The sequence below is a fragment of the Melospiza melodia genome, chromosome 18, assembly GCF_035770615.1.
Source record: "Melospiza melodia melodia isolate bMelMel2 chromosome 18, bMelMel2.pri, whole genome shotgun sequence".
Lineage (NCBI taxonomy): Eukaryota > Metazoa > Chordata > Aves > Passeriformes > Passerellidae > Melospiza > Melospiza melodia.
In genome coordinates, this window is record NC_086211.1 from 10,976,055 (window position 1) to 10,983,259 (window position 7,205).

The window sequence follows — 7,205 nt, forward strand, 5'->3', positions numbered from 1 at the left end:
CTGAGCAAAAACTCCTGCTAGGCAAAGGAATGGGCATTTTCAACTTACCTTTCCTTTCTGCCTTACTCTGATGGGTGTTTGATAGAGCTCCCCAGGAGCAGAAGCACAGCTCCTGTCACCACAGAGCAGCAGAAATTCAGTGTCTCACCAGGCAGCAATGAGGATTAACATGCCTTCCTAACTCCTTTTGAGCTTCTTCCTTGTCCTGAATTCACAGACGTTTCAGGTCAAAAAACCATTTTTCTTCCTCTTCCATCAGCTGTGAGCAGCTCCAGGCTCCCTGATGTGCAGCATGAGCAAATGGCACCTTCAATGGAGGGCTGAGGAGCCAGCAGACAGAGGTTACAGGTGCACTGGACTCTCAAAGGAGCAGTCCAAGGGCAGGACAGAGCCAACACTGTGGAGAATCCCAGCACAGAAAGAAGATTTCCATTTGCCCTGATGGTTTCACTCCATGTGTCACCTGTGTGCCTCAACCCTCTGAGCTGAAATCAAGAACAGGACCTGCAGTGCCCACCCTTCCCCACAGCTGATGTGTGTCACATCACAGAAACCAGGGAAAGATGGGAGCAAACCAAAGGTCAAAGCAATGCAGAGGCTTTAATAGAGTTTTCTGTGCTTTTCCCCTTGGACAACACTGAAGGCTCAGCCCTTTGTCTTAACACAGCACTACAGGCTTTGGCAGGTATGTAATAGAAAAATACCACTGGGACATTTTATTGTGTTTCCTTTCTGCTTATCTCCTCCTCCCATTGTCTTGGGAAAAAGCAGGAAGAGGAGTTTCAGCCATTGCCAACTGCTGCACTAAAACAATAGAATTTTGGGAAGGCCCAAAGCATTATTTGTAGCCACAATAAGCACAGTTTATAACTAAGCCTTCACATCAGCAGATCACAGCAGGGCACTGAGGAACTGATTGTGTACCTAAGCACGTTTGCATCCCACCTAAATATCAAGCATTAATTTAAAGTGTTAAATGCCCACAGCCCACTCACAGTACCCTTCAAACTGCAGAGGAGAAACAGCTGAGGTGAGCTGAAAAACAACCCAGATGTTACCTTGGTCTCTGCTTCCTGCAAAGTGAGCCCACAGGGAATGCTGTCCCATCCCATGGAATAAATGTCAAAGCTCAGGTGAGTGAACCCAAATCCCCCTCCCAACAGCCACTGCTGCCACCCACAGCTCCCCAGGAGTCAAGCATCACGGCTCCTCATCATTCTGCATTATTTAAAAATTCAGCTGTTGATTCTAGCAGTCTGTCACATCATGGCATATTGCTCTTCTCTCTTTAGAACAGACAGTGTGGGGTGTGTAAAATAGCAGACACCCTCTCTTCTCCTCCATTCAAGCTTCAACTCCACAGAAGAAGTTCTTGCTCCCCAAACCTTTGCACTTTGCTGCTCCTACATGCAAGGGACAGGCTAACACACTGACCCTGAATGAGTTCCCTGTAGCACAAATCCAGCAGCAGCACCAAACCACACAGCAGCTCTTGTAATTGCTTTCTACTAATTTACATTATACATTAATCTAACATTATACATCGATCAATAGGTTTCACTGCTCACTGGTTTTGAGGAACCAATTAAAGGAGTGATAAAGAAGATTAATTTATTACAGGATCTGCTAGGAGGCTAAATGCTTGCAGGAGGAAAAGAATTATTGACTTAGATTTACCAGAGGAATAATTCCCATTCATATATGTGTACGTATATACAGAATAAGATGTAGGAATATAAGCATCAAACAGCTTTGGCACGTGCTGTGGAGTGGGTTTGCTGGGCACAGACTGGAGATGAAGGATGGAGAGAAGCAGCACATGGATCTTCCTTCTCTTGCAACCCTCTGCCCTGCTGGAAAAGCACCACTGTGATTCTCTGAATGCAGAGACTCAGAAGCCTTTCAGTGTTAAGAGGTGATAAAATCCACACCAGTGAGCCCCTGTGAGCTGTGCTGCCATCAATGCCACAGCTCAGCAGGGGCATGGCAGGCGACCAAAGTGCCCCTGGGTGGGTGGGTGGCAGCAGACAGGCCAGCACAGCACCCACAGGGCACAGCCCCAGTGTGACCAGCAGCAGAGCCCATCCAGCACTGCACAGCTGCGGATGTTTCACCACCTCCAGCAGCCAAGGTGGCTGTTCAGTGTGCTGGGACACAGGTGTGCCCAACAGCATCTGCATCACTTCTGCTCACTGTGCCAACCTCCAGGACTCCCTTCTGCATCTACCAAGCCATGGTGGGCTTGCCCTTAATTCATCTCCCTGAAAAAAAGACTAGTATTCTATTGTGATTTAACTGCAGCCTCACAAAACCCTGACACACACATGGTACCAGTGCCACTCATCACTGGGAGCTTGACCACACCAGCAAAAGGAGGGACTTAGGACACCAGAGCAAAGAATATTCACACACAAAGGCTGGGGGGCATGATGGGCAGTGACCTGCCTGTGGCTCTCTGCCCTGTGTGCCCATGCTGTGTGCCCCACGTGCCAGGCTGTGCAGTGCCTGCAGATTGTGCACGGTGCAGGACAGAGCAAGAGCCACCGAGTGTGAAAGGATTGGCATCCACCCAAGGGGCTCTGCTTAATGGACTAGTTTAGACACACACATCTGGGCAGGGAGCAACCAATACTGCCCAGAACAGCACAGCACATGCATTGTCTGCAGCCAATTGTGCTGCTCTCTCTGCTGTACCATATTCATTTTAATGTTAGCCTGAAAGGAGGGAGCACAGCAGGTGAGCCAAGGAAAGTGGCAGTGCTGCTGCACAACCCAGCTCTCATTTCTTTGAAAACTTATGTCAATCCAGTGCAAATCCTGTCAACCAGGCCCTTACAATGTGTGGTTCTAGGAAATCCATTGATCCTTCACCTTGTTCACCATCACTGCCATTGTCCTGCCAGTGCCACACATGCCTTTTGGGCTCTGCTCCACGCCCAGCACAGCACCTCCCTTCCCACCAGCAACAGCTCCCCAGGGAAAAGCAGGACAGAGTCCCAGGGACTCAGGTCACCCTCCCCTTCCTCACCAAGCACAGGTTGTTTAGAGCAACATAAATGCCCAAAGTGAGCCTGCATCCTGGGGGCCTTAGCCTTGGTATCTATTGATTCACCCAGCACAGGGCAGCACTGTAAGGAAAGTTGTATTGTGGGACCAAGGGTGCTGCTCTGAGCCAAAGAACCTGTCCTCTACACAGCACTGCTGTCTCTTGGGTCACAGCATCCTTCATCTCTTTGCACATCAAGTCAAAATCTGTGAAATGCTGCAACAATCCCTTTCTCCCAATCTTCATCTGTCTCTTCTTCAATGCTCCCCTTACAGTATCTTCAGTGCTTGGAACTGTCTCATACTATTTGGCCTCTTTGAAAGCCTCAAAATGACAAAAGGAAAAAAGACCAACACCTAAAAAAGGCAATTATTTTAATTATTCATTCTGGGTGCAAAAAGACCCTCAGTTGTTTGAAGCCCTTGATTCAAAGGAATGGCTGTTACAGGCAGCTGACCAGCACAACACACACTGCTGCCATGCCCTCTGCAGCACCCAGAGGTGCTTCTCTATCCCAAATTACAGGAAATTAACATTTTCAAAAGCTTTTGAGTGTTCCCAGGCAGGAAGCATTACAGGAGGCAGCAGAATCAGTATTATTTATATAGATCCCATTATCACAAACTAGAACTCCACACTGTCACTGTAATAAAGCATTACCCAGGAGGCCACTGAAAAACCTGAATAAAATCCGGTAATACAGGATGAAATAAGAACAAAAAGGAGGCAGCCTTTCAGGTACCTTAATGTTATCCCTTTAAACAGAGCTGCCTTGACATATGCTGTGCATCACAGGGGACTGGCACGTCAGCAGAGTGCTCCACGACAGCCACAGGGCTCAAAAATCCACCTTTCCCTCCCCACCTGTATTTTCAGGTTTAAATCTTCCCGTTTTGTTTTCCTACTGATGTGAATATGTCTCTTCTGTAGGGGAATTTGGCAGTAAGAAATCCCAGGGGACAGCCCTGGCAGGTACTGCCTGATTTGAAGGCAATACTAAATCTTCATGCAGAAGATCCCTAACAGGGACAGATTGAGGAAAAATTCCTCCTGAAAAACCAGGCTGCTGCTCTGCAGAGCCCCACAAGCTATGATGTGCCCTCTCTTTTCAAGCAACCAGCTACAGAAATGACAGCAGCAGCACGTGCTGCAGAAACACAGCCAGATATCGCCTGGCCCTGGACCCTGTCCAGAGGATGAGCAACTCCTACCTGTGAGCAGCCAGGGTTGGCACTGTGGCTCCAAGGTACCAGTGCTGCTGGCTTGGGCACGGCTGCAGGCTGGGCTGGGGGTGGGCTTACACCCATGGACCAGGGGGCTCCTTATTTTTAGGCACAGGCTTCTCAAATGTGGTGCTCCAGGAGGCAGAGACCCCTTCCCTCAGTTCCAAGTGAGCCTTGCAGCACCTCTGCAACAGCCAAGGGACAGGGAAAGTCAATATTGCTGGTGCTCTCACTGAGGGAGCTGCAGAGAGAAGCTTGTTAGTATTGATACAGAAACCCAAAAGCAGTACACTCTGCCCCTCTTATTTGTGGAAGCAATAATTCTCTGGAGGTGCTTAAAGAGCACAGAACAAACCACACACAAAGTAACCTGATTTCAGATCTGGATCCATTCCAGGACAGTTGTGGACAATTATCAACATCTGGTGATTTGCAGCAGAACTTTCAGTCAGCATCTCCATCATGCCCATGTGAGAGCCTAAGGAGCAGTGCCAGGGCTGGCCCAGTGAAAGGCTGAGCTGGAGCTCTACAGCCCCAGCCCTGAGCAGGGTCTGCCAGCAATGCCCTCCTGCCTGGCAGACAGGCTGGGACACAGCCAGCTGGGACAGGCACAGCCAAATTAACCCATCCAGAAGCACCCACTGAGTTGAGGCCAGCTAAAGCTGCTAGTTGCCACCAAAGTTCCTGTATTTTAACTCTCAGTGTGTTTCACAGCACTGCTGGGACCTGCACCTCTGGCCAGACCCCCTTCTCTTATGGCAAACTCTCACTGAACAAACAGATTTGTATGACTTCCCAGCAAGCATATGGAGACAAGGTGCCAAGGAGACCCCTGAGCTGTTCAAGCCAACTATTAATACATACAAAAAATATAGCAAGATCCACCTGAGGACACTGGATAAAACTCACTATAAACTAATGTCTTTAAATAAATGGGGTATTGGGGAAAGATCCGCTAATCTGCATGTCATCAACCATAGAAAATAAAATGTCAAGTAAACCAGGTGTTTGGGTCGCATCAGTATTTGACAGACCTAAGCTAAAAGCAGACTTCCAGGTGCAGCAGCCTTTCAGTCAAAAAGTATTTTATAAAATAAAAAAAGGCACTCAAATGAGTTTAAAGTTAGTTAACCAATAGGTGTTGTCATCTTATTGCAGGGGTTCCATACTGCTGTCTCCTTATCAGAACAGTTCCATACCTTCTTGGTGTTTCTCATGGGCAGCTCCTCACAGCACTGACTCTTTCCTCTTCCCAAAGCAGCCACTGACTCCAGTTCCCTTCTCACCCAGCCACCCCACTCTTTTCTAGCACTCTGCTTCTCATTGCTTACAGCTATGCCTGTTAAAGTCAGGCCTGTTCCTGATCTTTGATAATTGGCCCAGCTGCAACTCCTTAGGGGTGAGATTAGTTTCTACACAATCTTTATTTTCTCATATTCTATCCCCCCACAAATAGCTACTACACGATAAAGAGCCACATAGCCAAATGGTTTCTGTCCTTCATCCAAGCCTGTTCAGGCCCTCAGTGATGTGGGGAGCTCACAGAGTCACTGCTGATGCAGCACTGGCTGCCAGGAGCAGCATTAATGATGGGAACAGATCTGGGAAGCCAGGCAATATCCGTTCATTTGAGCAAAGTGCTCTCAATAGCTGCACATGGCACAGTGCCTGTCTAAGGACTGATACAGGGTCATGCTAATCACACAGATAACAGCAATTAGGGAAAGGAAATGAGGAGGTTTGTACAGAACCAGCCGTACGTGAGCTCCTCATGTGATGCTGTTACTGAGGGGAAAAGCAATCCAGGGCTCCATAAAGAGGAGATTAACCAGCAAGCACAGGGAAAGGGTGTTATTTCAGCATCCAGTATCCAAGATACCACTGCTGAATGCTGTGAGCAGCTCTGGTGACCATATTGCAAGGACAGGCCTGGAAATATATGAAGGATTCAGACAAGACTCTGAAGTCATATTAGCTCTGGAAGTTGCCTCAGAGTAAGAGGCTTTTGTGGCTCAGGTTATGCAGCTTTCCCAAGAGGTGGCAGGGATAATTCAGCTCCAGTCTGCAATTACCTCTGAGAGGAAGAAAACGTGATAGCAGGTGACTCCTGGCCCAGCCAAAATAGACACACTGCAGAAGCAGCTAATGCAGGAAACATTTTAAAGCAGACCCCTGGGCTGTGATCAGCTCCACTCCACTCAGTGAGAAGCATGAGTGACATGTGGATAAAATGCCAGGCTGAAGTCAGGAGCCCAAAGCAGAAGGTGCAGGTGGAGTTTGGATGTGCAAGCAGCACCTCCTAGGCTGGAGACACAGTGAGAAGGGTGTGGGGGTCCTGCAGGTGACAAACCCCTCCCAGCTGTGTTAATGGCCCTCCCCAGCTGCCCATCTCTGACCCATCCCCTGTGAAACATCCCCTAACAGCATCAAAAATGAGGTTGATGGCAGTGGGAAAAATTCCAGGATGTTCCATGGAGCGTACCTGAGGAGCCCACAGCTCAAACTGCCTGCCAGGGCCATTTGCAGCACAGGACACCGAGATCTTTGGGGTTTATTCCTCATGTTGACATGTGAACAACCTGAGGATGGTTTGGGGCTGTGTTACTCTACCTTTCCACTGAGACCATTGCAGGATTCAATGAATTTTAAAAATGACAGGTCATACCCAGGACAGTGCCCCCAGCTGCCTCAGCAGAGCTGCCCAGCAGCCTCACAGCCTCTCCCCAGGTCCTCATGGTTCACCCAACACCCACAGAGCCTCAGCAAAGTCACCAGGAGGAAGGAACAGGACACCCCCCTCCCCACTGGCCCCTCACGTCTGCAGAACTGCAGGTTCTGATGCCAGCCTGAAGGCGGAAATACTCATTTCTGCTCACTGAAGAGTGCACTGGGGTCAGGTTTCATGCACAAGAGGAACACAGGAGGGCTCATCAAGC